Source organism: Elephas maximus, chromosome 8 (genome assembly GCF_024166365.1).
Source record: "Elephas maximus indicus isolate mEleMax1 chromosome 8, mEleMax1 primary haplotype, whole genome shotgun sequence".
NCBI lineage: Eukaryota > Metazoa > Chordata > Mammalia > Proboscidea > Elephantidae > Elephas > Elephas maximus.
The window spans coordinates 23269209-23291956 of NC_064826.1; the positions used below are offsets into that span (position 1 = coordinate 23269209).

A 22748-nucleotide genomic window follows, 5' to 3' on the forward strand; every position below is an offset into this window, starting at 1 on the left:
TGGAACACTTGCCCCAGCAGGGCAGATGCATCACCGGGGCTCCTTTGGAATTGGCATATCACCCTTCTAATGTTGATATTAAGGAGCCCTTGTGGCCTTGTGGTGCACCATTAAGCACTCGTCTGCTAACTGAAGATTAACAGTTCAAACTCACCCAGCAGCTCTGTGGGAGAAAGCCCTGACGATTTGCTTCCATAGAGATTACAGCCTAGAAACCCTACTAGGCAGTTCTACTGTGTTGCATAGGGTTGCTATGAGTGGGAATCAACTCCAGAGCACCCAGCAACAATGTAGATATGAATGCTCTGTTGCCAACTCACCACACTATGCTTTTCAGGCAACACAATCTTCCATTCTCTGATCTCATGCCTTCTCTTGCTTTTGTGCAACTGGCTTTTGGAAAGTAAGTTTCTCCCTATGAAGTTGTTGCTCTTGTGAAATTAAAATTTTAGGCTTGGCCCGTTTTCCCAGTCAGATAAGATAATTTTGGATCCTGACTCTGTCACCTCAGGATCTGCTACTGCCTTGCATCAGATGTGACTTTGATCAGCATGTGTTAATCCAATTTGATAAGGAAAATAGAAAAGGATGGTGCCAAGGGCAGTTAAGGTGTCTCGTTAGTGAAGATTAATCAACACTATTTGGAATATTTGCTCAACCAATTGAAAACCACCAAACTGTATGATGATTCACACTCCCATCCCCATCCTAGTATATAAGAAGATCAAGGAGATCTTTGTCTGAGATCTTGTTAAAATCTGCATTCTAGCTGTACAGCAATCCATAACATGTACTATATAACTTATTGCTCTCAAGTTGATTCCGATTCATAGCAACCCTGTAGGACAGAGTACAGCTGCCCCATAGAGTTTCCAAGGCTGTAATCTTTACCACCAAAGACCAAAGAAGAATTGATGTCTTTGAATTACGGTGTTTTGAATTGTGGTGTTGGCAAAGAATATTGAATATACCATGGGCTGCCAGAAGAGTGAATATATCCCTCTTGGAAGAAGTACAGCTGGAATATTCTTTAGAAGTGAGAATGGTGAGACTTCATCTCATGTACTTTTTTTTAAAGTATTTTATTGTGTTTCAGGTGAAAGTTTACACTGCAAATTAGGTTCCATTTAACAATTTTTATACAAATTGTTCTGTGACATTGGTTACAATTTTTACAATGTGTCAGCATTATTATTTTCATTCTGTTTGTTCTGTTTCCATTGATCTAGCTTCTCTTCCCCTCCTTGCCTTCTCATTTTTGCTTTTGGGTAAATGTTGACTGATTGGTCTCATATAGTTGATTGTTTAAGGGAACACATTACTTACGGGGTAATGTTGTTTGTTTTATAAGCCAGTCTATTGTTTGACTGAAAGGTGACCTCCAGGACTAGCTTCAGTGCCATGTTCAAAGGGTATCTTAGGGCGATAGTCTTGGAGGTTCCTCAGGTCTTTATTGGTCCAGTAGTCTTACTGTTTTTAGAAATTTGAATTCTGTTCTACATTTTTCTCTCATTCTGTCTAGGACCTTCTATTTTGTCCCTGGTCAGAATATTCAATAGTGGTAGCTGGCACCAATCATCTAGTTCTTCTGGTCTCAGGTTAGAAGAGGCCGTTGTCTCATATACTTTGGACATGTTGTCCAGAGGAACCAGTCCCTGGAGAAGGAGGACATCATGCTTGGTAAAGTAGAGGGTCAGTGAAAAAGAAGAAGACCCTCAATGAGATGGATTGACACAGTAGCTGCAGTGATGGGCTTGAGCATGGCAATGCTTGTGAAGATGGTGCAGGGCCTGGCAGTATTTCATTCTGTTGTACATAGGGTTACTATCAGTCGGAACTGACTCAAAGGCACTTAACAACAGCAACAATTTTTATGGAAGCAGACTGCCACATCTTTCTGTCCTAGAACAGCTGGTAGGTTCTAACCACCTACCTTTCTGTGGGCAGCCGACAGCTTTAAACACTGCACCACCAGCCTCCTGGGAATGTGTACTATAATAACCCTAATAAAGCAGAAATTAAGGTGGATCTGACCTAATTTATATTTTATAAACCCATGTTGCCTCTTAGTGATTGCTTCCTCTCTCTGAGTCATCAAAATAATTCTGCGTAATAATCTATTCCTCAGATTATCAAGCCTATATGCTTTAGTCTAGAGATAACACTTTAAAGAAAGTGTTGAAAAGCAAAGATGTCATCTTGAAGACTAAGGTAGGCCTGACCCAAGCCGTGGTGTTTTCAATCCCCTCATATACATGAGAAAGCTGGATGTGAATAAGGAAGATCAAGTAAGAATTGACGTCTTTGAATATGGTGTTGGTGAAGAATATTAAATATACTATGGACTGCCAAAGGAATGAACAAATCTGTCTTGGAAGAAGTACAGCCAGAATGCTCCTTAGAAGCAAGGATAGTGAGACTGCATCTCACGTACTTTGGACACGTTATCAGAAGAGACCAGTCCCTGGAGAAGGCCATCATGCTTGGTAAAATAGAGAGTCAGCAACAAAGAGGAGGTCTCTCAATGAGATGGATTGATACAGTGGCTGCAACAGTGGGCCCAAGCATAGCAAAAATTGTGAGGATGGTGTAGGACCGGGCAATATTTCATTCTGTTGTGTATGGAGTCTCTATGAGTCAGAACTAACTTGTCGGCACCTAACAACAACAACAGAGATATTTCTCCTTTTGAAAATTAGAACATCTGCTCATCTCCACTTTCACAGATCCACTTCTGTTCTCTGTGGATTCTGAAAGATTATTGAAAACAATAAAATGTTCAATACCCTTGGCGTATTGATAGATGTGAAAAGTGATTCTGTAAATTATCATACAAATAAAAATACCTTTAATGGGTACCAGCTAGTTGCCGTCAGTTCAACTCTGACTTGTGGCAACCCGCTGTGTGTCAGAGTAGAACTGTGCTCCATAGGGTTTCCAGGGGCTGACTTTTCAAAACACACATGAGGTCACCGTGAGTTATGGTCTGCTTGAGTCAGAGTCGACTCTACAACAACTAGTAAGAGGGAAAAGGGTTCTGTTAATAAATTATGCCAGAAAGGCAGACATAAACTGGCTCTGCCTCAGACAAACCAGGAATATGGTCACTTTAGATATAAGTGAGGATCTTTTATTCATTTAGAATAGAAAGTACCCTTTATAATCTCCTTCTCTGGCTTGGGGCATCATGCCAATTATTGGTCCCAACCATTCTTCATCAACAGTTGTCCTCTATGCACAAGAGAATGAGAAGCAGAGCAGCACCCCAAATTCTGCCCCCAAACATCCATTAATCATTTCCTTGTGCTTATACTTTTTTTGCCTTTCTGGCTCTTTAAAAAGAGGAAGATGAAAGAGAAGGAGAAAAAGGAGAAGACTATTTTTACTGTAATATGTATTTTTCAAGCCTTAGCTTATTATACATTATAACTTCCCTGACTCTATACTTCACAAATAATTCTTCTCTTTACTATTTGTCCTGTTGTCATTTGTACAAATTCTCATAAAATTTAAGGTCATCAGAAATTCCTATTGTTCTCTTTAAATATGCCTTCCCATTCTTTTCTTTGTTTTCTCAACTATTTCCAGAAGAAAAAAATGGAATTTCTTTCTCAATAGCCTCACAAACCTCTTGAACTTTTTCCCATTTCAGAGTCTCAGCCATGGCTTCATCCTTTCCTTTATGAGAACTTTTTGAAGGCTCCCTTCCTGACTTCTCTATGTCTGATTGAACTTAACCTTCCTCTCTCGAGCTCTCATGAATCTTAAGATGTCGCAGTCACTTTTCCCTGTGGTTGCTGTCATTTTTACACCCCCAATCTACTTGATGGCCAGAATTCATTTGAAAAATGGCAGTTGCTATCATTGCATATTCTATCATCTTCAGCAAATTTACACGTTTCTATTAAGGGATCTTTTTTCATTTTTTATTTTCCTTTAAGCCTCCTAATCCCTGGAGGAAGTAAAAGAACCAAGGGAACCTGTTACAAAATGTAAATTTAGAGTAGTTTGGAAAGTCTTAAGGCATTTATTATGAAATAGAAGCCTAGTAGAGTAGAAATGTGGACATGGTATTTTAGCAGTCAGTGACAATGCCTTTTCTGTAATCTATCAAAACATATGCTTTGCACACAGAACTTAGAATCATTAAATATGAGCGAGGACAGAAATCAGGCCACTGAGGATATGGAAACTTTCTCTCATTAAAATGGCATATATTGATTTGAAACAAATTTTTAAGGAGCTCCTTTTTTTCCTTTATGTTTCTACGGGAGGTCTTAAGCTCTACACTCTTGGAATGAGTAGTATGACAATGACACTTCGGATGCCTCTGTCTTCCCACTTCATTTGCCTTCTCCCTGAAAGAGTGCTGACCGACCAAAGGAGCGAGGTGGATAAGAATCCAGCAGTTACCAGACCCCACTTGCTGCAGGGATGGGGTACTTTGAGAAGTTCGAATTCAGAACCACTTCAGAATATTCTTTTTCTTCTCTAGTTAATTTTAGTTTACAAGCTCAATCACATACACTATTTTAACAAAAAGGCTACCCCAGGTGGGTTCCTGCTGCTGCTTGTAATACTTTAATTTTTTATTGTACAAATCTAGGGGAGAAGTGTTTTCGAAAAAAGGAAACCCTCGTGGCATAGTGGTTAAGAGCTATGGTTGCTAACCCAAAGTTTGGCAGCTGGAATCTACCAGGTGCTCCTTGGAAACTCTATGGAGCAGTTCTGTCCTTTAGGGTCACTATAAGTTGAATTGACTTGAGGGCAGTGGGTTTGTTTTTGTTTTTGTTTTCTTTTTGAAACAGTCCATTTTGGGCTTCCCAGTCCCCTTTTTTTTATTCAAAATCTATTGCTCCTTTCCAATTCACTAGAACACATCATCCATGGTTCCCCTGTTGTAAAGAACAAACACGTTTTTAGCACATTGTTGTTGTTTGTTGCCATCAGGTCAGCTCCAACTCATAGCAACCCCATGTACAACAGAAGAAGCCATTGCTTGGTCTTACGCCATCTTCGTGGTTGTTGGTATGCTCGAGTCCATTGTTGGGCCAACATAGACTTTGAATGCCTTCCAACCTAGGGGCTCATCTTCCAGCACTATGTGGGACAATATTCTGTTGTGAGCTATGGGGTTTTCCAGGCTAATTTTGGGGCGTAGATCACCAGACCTTTTTTCTAGTTTGTTTTAGTCTGGAAGCCCTGCTGAAACCTGTCCACCATGGGTGACTCTGCTTGTATTTGAAATACCGGTGGCATAGCTTCCAGCATCATAGCAACACACAAGCCACCCCAGTACAACAAACTGACAAATGGGTGATGGATTTTTGCCACCACAGTTGGTCGAGAATACAGCCTTCATACAAAGTGGCATCATAACCCAGTGCCACAGTAGTCATCTTGGCCCAGGTCTGAAGCACTGACTCTGGACTGACTTTGAACAGAGCTGACAGGAGATACTTGTGCCTCAAATTTTTAATACCCACCCTCTGGCTCTGTGGGAGTTTGATTTCTCCCTTCTCACGGTAATTGATGCAACAGAACCTGCTGGGGAAGGCAGAGCCCCATCCTGTTTTGATCCTGGGTCCCGCAGGTCCCCAAGGCTGGGTTTGGAAAGTGAGTTAGGAGTTTTGATGCTTTCTCCAATCTAGTCTTTACAAGGAAATCTCTTAAAAACCTGTTTTTTTTTTTTTGGACGAATGTCCGGTGGATGCACTACTGGATGGAACCTAGAAAGTGACTAGGAGCGAGGTAGGATTTAGGCAGAAAAAGCCCACCTGGAACTTTCCATAAACATATTTGGGGGGGGGGCTTGGAGGGCCCTTAAGAAGAATGACATTTTTCCATACACTTTTGTTAATTCCCTGTCAGAACTTTAACTGAGAGTTTGGCAGCCTGATTAATCTAGGGCATTTTGTGAGAAAAAGAATAATTATGGAGGAATAATGTCACTAAAAGTCATTAAAACTTTATACATCAGTACTGATTTTAATATTGTACTGGTGCTGATCTACTAGCCAGGCTGGTCAATGGGCTCCAATATAAAGTCCAGAAATGTATCCAAACACCTGTAATCATTTAGTGTAATAGTAGAAGTGGCACTTAAGATCAATGGGAGATAATATGCAGTATCAAAATATAGTGTTGGAACAAATTTGGAAAAATACATTTAAATTCATTTTTATTATATTCTCCAAAAAAATGCTCGGGTGTAGTAAGGAATTAAATAATCTCTAGAATTTATTGAGTATTCATTATGTACCATACACTGTGCTACGCACTTTACATGGATTATCCCATTCATTACCTTAAACAGTCCTGTGAGGTAGGTGAAGAAGCCCTGGTGGCATAGTAGTTAAGCACTTGGCTGCTAGCTGAAAGGTCGACAGTTTGAAACCAGCGGCTCCACAGGACAAAGATGTGGCAGTCTGCTTCCGTAAAGATTACAGCCTTGGAAACCCTATGAGGCAGTTTTACTCTGTCCTATAGGGTCACTATGAGTCGAAATCTACTCAACAGCAACAGGAAGGAGAGTGGTGGTGTTCAGTAGTAGAATTCTTGTGTTCCATTTGGGACACCCAGGTTTAATTCCAGCCCAATGAACTTTATGTGCAGCCACCACCCATCTGTTTCTGGAGCATTGCATGTTGCTAAGATGCTGAACAGATATCAGTGGAGATGTCAGACTAAGATGAACTAGGAAGAAAGCACTGGCATTCTACAAAAATCAGCCAGTGAAAACCCAATGGATCCCAATGGCCCAGTCCACAGCCTATCACAGGAAGCATTTTGTTCTGTTACGCATGCAGCTGCTATAAATTGGGGCCAACTCGACTGCATCTCTCTCTTTCTCTGTCTCTGTCTCCATCTCTCTCTCTCTCTATATATATATTAGATACTAACAGTAATCAGATTTTTTGGTAGAAATTAAATCACAGATCAGATTAACCCTGAGGGCAGTAGAGGTGGAATAGAGCATAGGCTTAAGGTGAGGGTTAGGAATGGCTTCCAACCTCCACACTTTTAACCATTATGATTCACTGCCTTGAAAGAATTAGAAAAAATTACTGGTGAATATGTATATGCATAGTAGCATAGAGAAGGTCTTTAAAAATTTGACCCCAAAAGCAAAAACCATGAAAGAAAATATTTAACAACATAAAAATTCAAGGTCTTCTATACATAAGAGGGAACCCTGGTGGCACAGTAGTTAAGAGCTCGGCTGCTAACCAAAAGGTCAGCAGTTCGAATCCACCAGCCACTTCTTGGAAACCCTATGAGGTGGTTCTACTCTGTCCTGTAGGTTCGCTATGAGTCAGAATCGACTCAATGGTAACTGGTTTTTTTTTTTTTGGTTTTATATGTAAGAAAATACATAAATGAAATAAGACAACTCAATTCCATCAATCCATCCTGTCATAACTATGTATGACACCAGATGGATTGATATATTAAATATATGGAGAGTGTTAAGAAAAGCTTAATACTCCAGGAGAAAAACGACAGTAGATACGAAGGCAATACATACAATAAAATGCAAATGGTCCAAAATATGAAAAATGGTTACTAGTAACCAAATACAAATAAAACCAAGGACGTTGATCTACATCTTTATTTCAAAGTAGAAATTTGGAAACCTAACTTTTTTTTAACTTTTTAACTTCCGGGGATTGTTAAAGCAATAGAATTTCATATAGTCCTTAAAATAATGTTTAAAGAATATAATGAAATGGCAAAGTACACAATGTATTGCCAAGTAAAACAAAACTGTTAAAGTCCCAATTTTATTTATAAACAAGGCACAGATGTACATATGAATAAAGACAGGTGGGTAATGCCAGTTTCAGCAGTTCGCTTTGTAACAACTGTAAATAAACCTGTTAATTTTTTTCTGGACAGTGCCAGCATTTGCATTTTTTAACATGCAGATTTCTTATTGACAGCAATTAAATGGTGTTTGTAGAATTTTTAATCATATAGTAGATTCTATCCATTCAGTATACTTTTCTGAGTTGTCCTACATGTAAACAAATGTTTTAAGATTTCTGTCTTCTGTTCTTTTCTGTTAAGTTTACACCGTGGTCATCTGTGAGGTTTCAAACTTAGGTTCCAGTGCTTTAAAAACAAACCAAGAAAATCTGTTGCCATCAAATCAATTCTGACTCATAGTGACACTATAGGACAGAGTAGAACTACCCCTTAGGGTTTCCAAGGAGCGACTGGTGAATTTGAACTGCCAACCTTTTGGTTAGCAGCTGAGCTTAAAGCACTAGAATCCAGGGTCACATACACTATCTCCTTTAACAGAAATGTTACCTCAGTCAGGTTCCTGCTGCCACTTGTGATTACCTAAAATTTTTATTCCACAAATCTGCAGAATAAAAGAAGCTTTTCCACAGAATCCATTATTGGGCTTCACAGTCCTCCTTCTTTATTCAAAATGTATTCCTGCCTTTCAACTCATTAGAATGCATTATCCATGCTTCCCCCGTTGTAAAGAACATACATAGTTTTTGCTCTAGTTGGTCACAGAGCTGACAAGTGATGTGTGTGCCTAAAATTTATCATCCCCAAACTTGTTGGATTAGATTCTCTCTAAGCAGGCCCTCAAACTGGTTCTTCTTGACTCAATCATAACTGAGGAAGCGACACCAGAACAGACCCAAATTTTTAAAATTTAGGTGAACCAGAGCCAGAGCTGGAATGGGAAAAATTACTGGTCGAAGCTCTGCTAGAAACTTAATCTTCCTCTTAGAAAACAAGGGCAGTGCACACATTGAGTAGCAACCAGATCTCTTGCCAGTTGGATTTTGGGCAGAGTCAGAAACAGCTGCCCTGCTCAAAGATGGCAGCCGACCAGGCCACTTTGAATGTGTGTCCTTCTCTTCAGTCCTGGCAATAATCCAATCTCATGCATCAAGCTCCTGAAGGGCTCACTACACCTCTTGTGAGTTTCCCATTTCAGGGCGTCGACTTGTAATTTTTCTTATTCCAGTTATGCTTCCGGATCACCCGAATTTTAAAATTTGGGTCTGTTCTGGTTTTGCTACATTGGCTATGACTGAACCAGTTCAACCTGGTTTGAAGGCCTGTCTCTAAGGTCTCTTCCAGTTATAAATTTCTGATCTTGGTCTCTGCTAGTCCAGTTATTGAGTCTTATTCTTTGTAATACATTTTACTTGCTCCCTCAGGTCCAAAGCCAGGCCATTTTCTTTATCTTCTTTTCATCCCTGGAGAAGCATGGCCTTATCCTTTCTGGAATCTGCGTTGGCCACATTTAGATTCTGTTCAGAACTGCCTTCCCTGGCTCTGTTGAGCTGTAACTCAGCTCATGGCTCCTGCACCGCCCTCAGAAACTATGTGATCTCAGCACACATCACGCCGTTACCTCCACTGAGCTGAGTCTCACCTGCCCTTTCTGCCGGCCTCTCTCTTTATTGTTATTTTTTTTTTCCTAGCTCTCCTTTTGAACCTATAAAAAATAAGCCCCTTAAAAACACCAGTTCCGTAAGATTCTTTCTCAGCCAGGCCACAATTCTGGCCTCCGGGTCGTTAGCTTCAGGCTATTATTCTTAAAAATTAGTATAACCGTTAGCACCTCTTCACTTAATTTCAGGTCAGTGTTTCCTGCCTCAAGACCATCTGTAAAAAGGATAGGGAGGAGTTTTTCCTATAGGCCGAGAGCCTTTTATTCCTGCACTCTTTAAATCACCTGTGTAGGTGCCTTCTCTGTTGGTTCTCCCCCCCACCCCTGGCTAAATTTACAAGACTGAATTCAAGGACCCCGATGCATTTCCAGCTCAGACACTAAGGCATTATGTTTACACACACCAATCAGCTTCATTGAATTTGTAAGTTTTAGTGGTTAAGTTTAGGCAAACATTCCCCCCACATCCTCCAGCCAGCGGTTGTAGCGTTTGATGGAGTTACCTCATTAAGATTTCTGAAATGCATAGATGGCTGAGGATGATATAAACCTAGAACTGTTATCCAGGCTTCTGATTTAAATTTTTTATTCATAAAAAATATTGACTGTCCTATTAATAAATAAATATTAGAAATGTATACTTAATAATTTCTACTAATACAACGCAGTTGTTATCTGGTTTATAGCTTGGGATTGTATGTAACATTTAAAAACAAACACGTTTTTACCGCTAAGAAAAATTTCAATGCCACTCGTCTGTTTAATGTCCGTCAGTCATTTCGAGCTTATTTTTACTTTCCAAAAGGTTGTTTTTATGTGTATAGGTACAACCTGACTCAATCTCTATGATTCCATATTAAATACTACGTGCTTTATATGCCTCACTTAAAAAACGGAGATATGACCTCATGGATTTGCCTTGAAGACAGTAATAGAAACCACTGTAGCACTCAGTAAATATAAAATGCTGCATGAACATCGCTAAACCATAGCCATTGTGCGGTGTGCGTTAAAAACCAAACCCAGTGCTGTCGAGTCGATTCCGACTTATAGTGACCCTGTAAGACAGAGTAGGACTGCCCCATAGAGTTTCCAAGGAGCACCTGGTGGATTCGAACTGCTGACCTGTTGGTTAGCAGCCGTAGCACTTAACCACTATACCACCAGGGTTTCCGCGGTATGTGTTAAGCACTTATTATTCGGGCTCCTTGATAATGGATTAATCTGTTGCCAGAGGTTAGGCCCCACGACTGAAGTCAGATGTGGATAAATTTGTTTCCCTAAGTACTCATAGCCTTCAAAAGCAATGCTTATTGATGAGAGGCTACACACACACACACACACATATATATACATACACATATATGGATATAGGTATATGTGTGTGTGTATGTATATATTTTAATGACAAGCACAGCTTGTCCCTGAAAGCAGGCATCTTCAACATTCATGGGTATCCTGTCCCCTGAGTCCCAGTTGTTAACTCTGACCCCTTCTCTTCATAGCTGCTGTTTTGCCTAATAGGTCTTGCTTCCAAGATGCCAAGAGGATGTACCACAGCTGTTAGATCTCTCACCAATTGGCATGCCAGGGAGATGTCCCAGGAGTTCATGGCTGGCCTTTGACTCTGTCCTCCTCCCCTCTGACCTCAGTGTTTTTTTGTGGCCAGAAGAGAACAGAATGGGCTGGCATGATCTCTCAGCAACTCACTCTGATGGTCCTGGCCACCATTAGCTCCTCTCTTCCTCCACTCTCCGCATCACCCAAACTTTGGCATTTCATCCCTTTTGGTATTATTTTATGGCCATTATTATTGTGATACCCCTTTTCCCCACAAAAGGAAGCCAATTATAAAAGTTCAGTGGGTGGTTCCCTGATTTTGTTAGACTAATATAAACCAAAAACCAAACCCATTGCTGTTGAGTCGATTCAAACTCATAGCGACCGTAAAGGACAGGGTAGAACTGCCCCATAGGGTTTTCAAGGAGTGTCGGTGGATTTGAACTGCTGACCTTTTGGTTAGCAGCTATAGCTCTTAACCACTAGGCCACCAGGGTTTCCAGTATTTAGTATAGATTTTATTATTTATACCACATTGCCAACCATGAAGAAATGACTAAACACAATATTTATTTCCCACAACAAGAAAGAGTGTTAAAGTTAGCTAATTTTCTCTGCGTTTCTGTAAATATAGTACCCTGGAATGTGATCTTAGTGCTATATTTTTGCATGGATCTGCCTTTGAATATACGTCTATCACGGGAAACAGTTTAATCACATATAGATGATTTGATAATTCCCATTCTGGTTAAGCCAAATAAACATTTTCATTATATTCAGACTAGCTACTTGGTTTCTATGAACTGCATATTTTGGGTATTATTTTTATTTATTTATTTATTTATTTATTTATTTATAATAACTTTTATTAAGCTTCAAGTGAACGTTTACAAATCTAATCAGTCTGTCACATATAAGTTTACATACATCTCACTCCCTACTCCCACTTGCTCTCCCCCTCTTGAGTCAGCCCTTTCAGTCTCTCCTTTCTTGACAATTTTGCCGGCTTCCCTCTCTCTCTATCCTCCCATCCCCCCTCCAGACAAGAGTTGTCAACACAATCTCAAGTGTCCACCTGATATAATTAGCTCACTCTTCATCAGCGTCTCTCTCCCACCCGCTGACCAGTCCCTTTCATTTCTGATTTGTTGTCTTCGGGGATGGTTCCTGTCCTGTGTCAACAGAAGGTCTGGGGAGCATGGCCTCCGGGATTCCTCCAGTCTCAGTCAGACCATTAAGTTTGGTCTTTTTATGAGAATTTGGCATCTGTATCCCACTGATCTCCTGCTGCCTCAGGGGTCCTCTGCTGTGCTCCCTGTCAGGGCAGTCATCGATTGTGGCCGGGCACCAACTAGTTCTTCTGGTCTCAGGATGATGTAGGTCTCTGGTTCATGTGGCCCTTTCTGTCTCTTGGGCTCTTAGTTGTCGTGTGGCCTTGGTGTTCTTCATTTTCCTTTGCTCCAGGTGGGTTGAGACCAATTGCTGCATCTTAGATAGCCGCTTGTTAGCATTTGAGACCCCAGACGCCACATTTCAAAGTGGGATGCAGAATGATTTCATAATAGAATTATTTTGCCAATTGACTTAGAAGTCCCCCCAAACCATGTTCCCCAGACCCCCGCGCTTGCTCCGCTGACCTTTGAAGCATTCATTTTATCCCGGAAACTTCTTTGCTTTTGGTCCAGTCCAATTGAGCTGACCTTCCATGTATTGAGTGTTGTCTTTCCCTTCACCTAAAGCAGTTCTTATCTACTGATTAATCAATAAAAAACCCTCTCCCACCCTCCCTCCCTCTCCCCTCGTAACCACAAAAGTATGTGTTCTTCTCAGGCTTACTATTTCTCAAGATCTTATAATAGTGGTCTTATACAATATTTGTCCTTTTGCCTCTGACTCATTTCGCTCAGCATAATGCCTTCCAGGTTCCTCCATGTTATGAAATGTTTCATAGATTCGTCACTGTTCTTTATCGATGCGTAGTATTCCATTGTGTGAATATACCACAATTTATTTACCCATTCATCCGTTGATGGACACCTTGGTTGCTTCCAGCTTTTTGCTATTGTAAACAGAGCTGCAATAAACATGGGTGTGCATATATCTGTTTGTATGAAGGCTCTTGTATCTCTAGGGTATATTCCTAGGAGTGGGATTTCTGGGTTGTATGGTAGTTCTATTGCTTACTGTTTAAGATAACGGAAGATAGATTTCCAAAGTGGTTGTACCATTTTACATTCCCACCAGCAGTGTATGAGAGTTCCAATCTCTCCGCAGCCTCTCCAACATTTATTATTTTGTGTTTTTTGGATTAATGCCAGTCTAGTTGGTGTGACATGGAATCTCATCGTAGTTTTAATTTGCATTTCTCTAATGGCTAATGATCGAGAGCATTTTCTCATGTATCTGTTGGCTGCCTGAATATCTTCTTTAGTGAAATGTGTGTTCATATCCTTTGCCCACTTCTTGATTGGCTTGTTTGTCTTTTTGTGGTTGAGTTTTGACAGAATCATGTAGATTTTAGAGATCAGGCGCTGGTCGGAGATGTCATAGCTGAAAATTCTTTCCCAATCTGTAGGTGGTCTTTTTACTCTTTTGGAGAAGTCTTTAGATGAGCATAGGTGTTTGATTTTTAGGAGCTCCCAGTTATCTGGTTTCTCTTCATCATTTTTGGTAATGTTTTGTATTCTGTTTATACCTTGTATTAGGGCTCCTAGGGTTGTCCCAATTTTTTCTTCCATGATCTTTATCGTTTTAGTCTTTATGTTTAGGTCTTTGATCCACTTGGAGTTAGTTTTTGTGCATGGTGTGAGGTATGGGTCCTGTTTCATTTTTTTGCAAATGGATATCCAGTTATGCCAGCACCATTTGTTAAAAAGGCTATCTTTTCCCCAGTTAATTGACACTGGTCCTTTGTCAAATATCAGCTGCTCATACGTGGATGGATCTATGTCTGGGTTCTCAATTCTGTTCCATTGGTCTATGTGTCTGTTGTTGTACCAATACCAGGCTGTTTTGACTACTGTGGCTGTATAATAGGTTCTGAAGTCAGGTAAGGTGAGGCCTCCCACTTTCTTCTTCTTTTTCAGTAGTGCTTTGCTTATCCGGGGCTTCTTTCCCTTCCATATGAAATTGGTGATTTGTTTCTCTATCCCCTTAAAATATGACATTGGTATTTGGATCGGAAGTGCGTTAAATGTATAGATGGCTTTTGGTAGAATAGACATTTTTACTATGTTAAATCTTCCTATCCATGAGCAGGGTATGTTTTTCCACTTAAGCATGTCCTTTTGAATTTCTTGTAGTAGAGCTTTGTAGTTTTCTTTGTATAGGTCTTTTACATCCTTGGTAAGATTTATTCCTAAGTATCTTATCTTCTTGGGGGCTACTGTGAATGGTATTGATTTGGTTATTTCCTCTTCGGTGTTCTTTTTGTTGATGTAGAGGAATCCAAGTGATTTTTGTATGTTTATTTTATAACCTGAGACTCTGCCAAACTCTTCTATTAGTTTCAGTAGTTTTCTGGAGGATTCCTTAGGGTTTTCTGTGTATATAGTCATGGCATCTGCAAATAGTGATAACTTTACTTCTTCCTTGCCAATCCGGATACCTTTTATTTCTTTGTCTAGCCTAATTGCCCTGGCTAAGACTTCCAACACGATGTTGAATAAGAGCGGTGATAAAGGGCATCCTTGTCTGGTTCCCGTTCTCAAGGGAAATGCTTTCAGGTTCTCTCCATTTAGAGTGATATTGGGTGTTGGCTTTGCATAGATGCCCTTTATTATGTTGAGGAATTTTCCTTCAATTCCTATTTTGGTAAGAGTTTTTATCATGAATGGGTGTTGGACTTTGTCAAATGTCTTTTCTGCATCAATTGATAAGATCATGTGGTTTTTGTCTTTTGTTTTATTTATGTGATGGATTACATTAATGGTTTTTCTGATATTAAACCAGCCTTGCATACCTGGTATAAATCCCACTTGATCAGGGTGAATTATTTTTTTGATGTGTTGTTGGATTCTATTGGCTAGAATTTTGTTGAGGATTTTTGCATCTATGTTCATGAGGGATATAGGTCTATAATTTTCTTTTTTTGTAATGTCTTTACCTGGTTTTGGTATCAGGGATATGGTGGCTTCATAGAATGAGTTGGGTAGTATTCCATCATTTTCTATGCTTTGGAATACCTTTAGTAGTAGTGGTGTTAACTCTTCTCTGAAAGTTTGGTAGAACTCTGCAGTGAAGCCGTCCGGGCCAGGGCTTTTTTTTGTTGGGAGTTTTTTGATTACCTTTTCAATCTCTTTTTTTGTTATGGGTCTATTTAGTTGTTCTACTTCTGAATGTGTTAGTTTAGGTAGATAGTGTTTTTCCAGGAATTCATCCATTTCTTCTAGGTTTTCAAATTTGTTAGAGTATAATTTTTCATAATAATCTGAAATGATTGTTTTAATTTCATTTGGTTCTGTTGTGATGTGGTCCTTCTCATTTCTTATTCGGGTTATTTGTTTCCTTTCCTGTATTTCTTTAGTCAGTCTAGCCAATGGTTTATCAATTTTGTTAATTTTTTCAAAGAACCAGCTTTTGGCTTTGTTAATTCTTTCAATTGTTTTTCTGTTCTCTAATTCATTTAGTTCAGCTCTAATTTTTATTATTTGTTTTCTTCTGGTACCTGATGGATTCTTTTGTTGCTCACTTTCTATTTGTTCAAGTTGTAGGGACAGTTCTCTGATTTTGGCTCTTCTTTTTGTATGTGTGCATTTATTGATATAAATTGGCCTCTGAGCACTGCTTTTGCTGTGTCTCAGAGGTTTTGATAGGAAGTATTTTCATTCTCGTTGCTTTCTATGAATTTCCTTATTCCCTCCTTGATGTCTTCTATAACCCAGTCTTTTTTCAGGAGGATATTGTTCATTTTCCAAGTATTTGATTTCTTTTCCCTTGTTTTTCTGTTATTGATCTCTAGTTTTATTGCCTTGTGGTCTGAGAAGATGCTTTGTAATATTTCGATGTTTTGGACTCTGCAAAGGTTTGTTTTTTGACCTAATATGTGGTCTATTCTAGAGAATGTTTCATGTGCGCTAGAAAAAAAAGTATATTTTGCAGCAGTTGGGTGAAGAGTTCTGTATAAGTCAATGAGGTCAAGTTGGTTGATTGTTGTAATTAGATCTTCCGTGTCTCTGTTGAGCTTCTTACTGGATGTCCTATCTCGTCTCCGAAAGTGGTGTATTGAAGTCTCCTACTATAATTGTGGAGGTATCTATCTCGCTTTTCAATTCTGTTAAAATTTGATTTATGTATCTTGCAGCCCTGTCATTGGGTGCATAAATATTTAATATGGTTATGTCTTCCTGATCAATTGTCCCTTTTATCATTATATAGTGTCCTTCTTTATCCTTTGTGGTGGATTTAAGTCTAAAGTCTATTTTGTCAGAAATTAATATTGCTACTCCTTTTTTGCTTATTGTTTGCTTGATATACTTTTTTCCATCCTTTGAGTTTTAGTTTGTTTGTGTCTCTAAGACTAAGGTGTGTCTCTTGTAGGCAGCATATAGATGGATCGTGTTTCTTTATCCAGTCTGTGACTCTCTGTCTCTTTATTGGTGCATTTAGTCCATTTACATTCAGGGTAATTATAGATAAATAAGTTTTTAGTGCTGTCATTTTGATGCCTTTTTATGTGTGTTGTTGACAATTTCATTTTTCCACATACTTTTTTGTGCTGAGGCGTTTTTCTTAGTCAATTGTGAGATCCTCATTTTCATAGTGCTTGACTTTATGTTAGTTGAGTCGTTACGTTTTTCTTGGTTTTTATCTTGAGTTATAGAGTTGTTATACCTTTTTGTGGTTACCTTATTATTTACCCCTATTTTTTTAAGTAAAAACCTAACTTGTGTTGTTCTATATCGCCTTGTATCACTCTCCATATGGCAGTTCAATGCCTCCTGTATTTAGTCCCTCTTTTTGATTATTGTGATCTTTTACCTATTGACTTCCATGATTCCCTGTTATGTGTATTTTTTTTTTAATTAATCTTAATTTGTTTTTGTGATTTCCCTATTTGAGTTGATATCAGGACGTTCTGTTTTGTGACCTTGTGTTGTGCTGATATCTGATATTATTGGTTCTCTGACCTAACAATATCCTTTAGTATTTCTTGTAGCTTTGGTTTGGTTTTTGCAAATTCTCTAAACTTGTGTTTGTCTGTAAATATCTTAATTTCTCCTTCATATTTCAGAGAGAGTTTTGCTGGATATATGATCCTTGGCTGGCAGTTTTTCTCCTTCAGTGTTCTGTATATGTCGTCCCATTCCCTTCTTGCCTGCATGGTTTCTGCTGAGTAGTCTGAACTTATTCTTATTGATTCTCCCTTGAAGGAAACCTTTCTTTTCTCCCTGGCTGCTTTTAAAATTTTCTGTTTATCTTTGGTTTTGGTGAGTTTGATGATGATATGTCTTGGTGTTTTTTTTTTTGTATCAATCTTAAATGGGGTTCAATGAGCATCTTGGATAGATATCCTTTCGTCTTTCATGATGTCAGGGAAGTTTTCTGTCAGGAGTTCTTCAACTATTTTCTCTGTGTTTTCTGTCCCCCCTCCCTGTTCTGGGACTCCAATCACCTGCAGGTTATCCTTCTTTAAAGAGTCCCACATAATTCTTAGGGTTTCTTCATTTTTTTAAATTCTTTTATCTGATTTTTTTTCAGCTATGTTGGTGTTGATTCCCTGGTCCTCCAGATGTCCCAGTCTGCATTCTAATTGCTCGAGTCTGCTCCTCTGACTTCCTAGTGCGTTGTCTAATTCTGTAATTTTATTGTTAATCTTTTGGATTTCTACATGTTGTCTCTCTATGGATTCTTGCAACTTATTAATTTTTCCACTATGTTCTTGAATAATCTTTTTGAGTTCTTCAACAGTTTTATCAGTGTGTTCCTTGGCTTTTTCTGCAGTTATCCTAATTTCATTTGTGATATCATTAAGCATTCTGTAAATTAGTTTTTTATATTCTGTATCTGATAATTCCAAGATTGTATCTTCATTTGGGAAAGATTTTGATTCTTTTGTTTGGGGGGTTGGAGAAGCTGTCATGGTCTGCTTCTTTAAGTGGTTTGATATGGATTGTTGTCTCCGAGCCATCACTGGGAAACTAGTTTTTCCAGAAAATCCGCTAAAAAAAAAATGCAGTCAGATCCCTATCAGAGTTCTCCCTCTGGCTCAGGCTATTCAGATGTTAATGAAGCCGCCTGCATCCAGTCCAAATCCCTGTGGGATGGTTCCCTGGCTCGGACGCTGCTCTTTCTGCTCCAAGACCAGTCACTGCCTCCCGGGGACTTCTCCTACCGGCTGCGTCCCACGCTGCCTGTGGAACCGGCTGGTCCCCCTCCCGGGGTTAGTTCAGGGGGGCGGAGCAGCTCTCTGTGCTTGTGCCGTACCTGACTGGTACGCTGGCTCCAGGCTCTGGAAACAATCGCTGCTTCCCCGTATTAGTTCGTCCTCCGTCTCTAAATCTGTGTTTGTTGTTCAGGGTTCGTAGATTGTTATGTATGTGATCGATTCACTTGTTTTTCCGTGTCTTTGTTGTAAGAGGAATCTGAGGTAGCGTCTGCCTAGTCCGCCATCTTGGCTCCGCCCCCAGTTTTTTTTGGGTATTATTTTATAAAGAAAGCAATAACACTGATTTGAAAGGTTAATATGTTTGCAATGAGACCCCAGAAGATGTTTTATCATGTATTCATGCCTAGGTAGTATCAGCCTGAGAATAAGCCTGGTTTAAGCAGTAACTGGGACCAAGAGGGGTGAGATGTTTTAAGTTTTCCATATTATTTTGTAAGCTTATGGGATGCAGTTAGAACCTGTTCTCATAGGATAGATGTATAGTGAAGCTAGTGGCACAGAATTCAACCTCATATTCTGATAGCCTGAGCGCTCAATGTGATGTCAGATGAATGAATGGATGAGTGAACGATGGGATGGTGAATGAATACGAAGAGCTGTGCGTATTACAGTAACATTTATGATGATGTGATAGTTATAAAGAGCACGTTTAAGCGGACTCAATATCCTGCCTGAAAAAATAAACCCTGGTTTTTACCCTCCATTGTACATGCCCTTCCCTTTTCTGTTTCTGGGGACATCTCCTCAGTTCTCTTTTTTCAGGTCACTTCCTGCCTTTTCCAGAGCCAGTTCTTCCCATCAGTGCTAATTAGCACCAGTTCCCTGTGGCTTTTCCTGGATTCCTTTCAACCGAAGAGTAATTTTTTTCTTTAGCATTTCCTACTGTTTTAATTTTCACTCGGATTTTAAATTCTTCATTAACTTTAATTAAGCTTTCCCAAGGCTTAAATACCTGTAAAACTTTTTTTTTTTTAACTTAATCATTTGATTTGCCTGCTCAGCTTTCCTAGTCTGGCCCATTTATAAGACTGTTAAGCCTAAAATTGTGCCTGGGAGATGGTGTGATCACAGAGGAGGGAAAGAAATGATAGCATCGTCAGGAAAGTTTAATGATGAGTTTCGCTGGAAAAATCTCACACTTCCGTGTTCTTTGTGTTTCATGCTGGTAAGCAGCTAATAATTTTAAATGCCTTCATTTTAGGCTTAACTGATTAAAAACACACTTCTAGTTTTTAAGTCCGCATAAATATCAGGTACAAGTTCACCTAGTCTAGAAGGAAATGAACCTTTCGATGTCCTTCTCAAAGATCGTGGCTTACCTCAGCAAGTCTCTTTGATTTTAATTCTGTAGCCTTTTAATTATTTTCCTCCACCTAACATGATTTTCCTATTAAGAATTTAGAGTTGGAGGTTGATCTTATATATCTAGTTTTCCATTTTCTTCCATTTATAAATGAAGAAACTGAAGCCCAGAGAGATTACGTTTGCAGAGATGGATACTAGAAAAGTCAGACCAGGACCCAGAGATCTGGCTGCCCTGAGGTCTGTGCCCTCACCTGTCACCAGGGATGTTCACTATAACCACAAGCCCCACAGACATGCTGATAGGCCTTAAAACACCCTTGTCACCTCACCCTGACTCAGGTCCAGATGAAGAAGGAATGTTAGACTACATATTCAGCTGCTTAAAGCTTTGGTTATTTCTAGAAATGATTTGAGAGAGCCCACTTTAATGCTAATGGATGGCATTTTTTCTTGGTGCTGGGCAAAGCTGTAACCTGTTTACAATCCTGCTTATCTGAATTGTAGGATGATGCCTTTGTGACTTTTAAATCCAGCAGTTGCTTAGAGTTCATGTTATAAGATCTACCAAGTTTTGTCAAAGGATATCTTAACCCTGGTGCCATAGTGGTTAAGTGCTATGGCTGCTAACCAAAAGGTCGGCAGTTTGAATCCTCCGTTTGCTCCTTGGAAACTCTATGGGGCAGTTCTACTCTGTCCTATAGGGTCTCTATGAGTTGCAATCAACTCGACTGCAGTGGGTTTGGTGTTTTTTTTTCATATCTTCTGTATCAACTGAGATAGCACTGGGTCCAATTATTTCCCCTTGTTCTCCACAATGCATATGACCAGGATAGGCTCTGTTAGTACTTCTGAGGAAGATCAGTAGAAATACAGATTACTGTTTGATTAGACAGCAAACAGCCCTATTGGACTGATCTGTATTAAAATAAACACCCAGAGAATTTATGGCTATTCTTGTTACAGACTATTTGCCCTAGACTATGATCTTTACTTGAGCTTTGTGGTTTTTGAGGTTTCCATGTATAACATAATCCCTTTTTTATTGTGAGCCATAGAGGCAGCTGAAAAGTTAACCCCTTGGATGTGGATAAACACATTCTATGGCTTAAGTGCTTTTTGAAACTGTAATTCTTCCCTATGTAATCAATGTAATTGTTTCCTTATTTTTCTTGGCACTGACTTAATTTAACATAATTTGAGATGAAATTAGTAATTTTGATGTAATTAGAAAACAGCTTTATCTTTTATTTAATCAGTCCACTGATTTGGACATTTCAGTCAAATAAGTGCTTTGAATGACTTTCTCTCTCATTGAATGACCTGATTACCCTAATTGAATTACTAACATCAATTTCTCCACCGCCACCACCCATAGTCCCCTTCAGGAGTCATTGTAAGCAATTGCAGAGAAGAGATTGTGTTAAAAAGCACATTGATACAGCTTGTCTTTCTTGACAACTTTTTGAACCCTTTGGATCCTCACACTTTTTAGGAAGTTCGCCCTAAAACGCACAACTTTCTTTTCTTCCAGAAATCCTTCTTCTCCACTAGGATCTCCATTGCCCTGAGGTTCAGATTGGTGTTTCTGTGTCTAATCACTAATGAAGAAGCACCGTCCACTGAGGAAAGTGGTTTTTCTTCAAAGCCACAGCAATTCCTGACCTTGAGCAGAAGGAGTTGCATAGGATTAACCTTAAGCCAGTAGATCAAATTGTGAGAGCCCTGTTAAGAGGCTGTCCCTCCTTTGTCTCTGTGGCTTTTTCTGCCTTTAGAAATATGATACCTGAGTTCTTCTTAGTCATCACACCTGGGTCTTTATGTCTGGGATCCAAATTTTTAGATATAGGTGAAGATAAGTGAAGACAAGTACCAAGCTAACACGGCTTCCAAAAGCCTGAGTCTGTGATCTTAAGACTGTCTTCCTACAATCATTTCCTAAGCAACTTGCAAATGGGAGTGTCCAAATTTTATTTTCACTATAGGGATAGCACAGGAGTAGAAAGAACTACTCCAGCAAAGACAGTAGGGACACACTGTCTCCCTGAATTCTCCTTCTACGGGTTACATCATTCTAATTAATAATCCGGTCCTGAAAATCAGGGTCATTGTTTAACATGTGTTAATTTAAAATATCATTTAAATCATGGTGAAATTAGCTGTTTAAGAGATTTTTATTTGTATGTTGGAGATAATGGAGTTTAAAAATTTTTTTTTTTTTTTTTTTTTTTTTACCAAACAAATTCATTCCTGATTCGGAAGCATAATTGCATGTAGTCAGCGGAGAAAAGAGGATTTGGATATTCAGCTCTCAAATTTGTCCTATCAGATGGTCCTATTGTTCCTACCCTTCTGTTTAGAACTGTGACAGGGACCACACAAAGGAACCAGCACAGACTAGAGAGAAATTGGAGGGTGTTACCATTGGATCTGATTAATTCAAACATTGGCCAGCTATTGGTAAGCACCAGCTCTATGTCAGGCACTATGCTAGGCATGAAGTATTAGAGAGAAACAATACAGATCTGTCATGATCCTTATGAAAATTAGATTCACCAGGAAGATAGACATTAAACAATTACAGAAAGAAATGGGTAATTTTCAACTATGCTAAGTACTTACAAAGGACAAATCTGGTTGGACTACCCAGCAAACAAGGTAAGCATGGGCTTACTTACTAATCTATAGTACACAATTTCACATGGGTTTCACCACATCTTTGATGTGAGGAAAAACAGGTGAAATTGTTGTAAACTTGTGCACTACAGACTAGTAAGTAAGTGCAAAGAAGCCTGTGCTTAACCTTGCTTACTGGGCACTCCGTCCCTGTCAGAGACCATAAATTTGAAATGAGGCTTTGATTCTACAGAAAGGTGCTATGGGATTCGGAGAGAGGCAGTTGCCAGCCATACCTTGAAGCAAAATCTTTAATGTGGTAAAAACAATTTCAAATTGTTCACTAGAGATGATATGGTAAGCAAGGTAAGCAACCTGCTTACCTTGCCTATTGGATAATCTGCCCTTGCGTAAGACAGTATACTAAGGGCACTTGGCCAACACTGGCAGACTAAG

General features: G+C 39.3%; 1 protein-coding gene across 6 annotated transcripts in view; it reads left to right on the forward strand.

Annotated features, from left to right (window-relative positions):
• Positions 1-22748, forward strand: part of GRM8 (glutamate metabotropic receptor 8) — a 926910-nt gene that overhangs the window by 689101 nt on the left and 215061 nt on the right. The window lies entirely within an intron of this gene.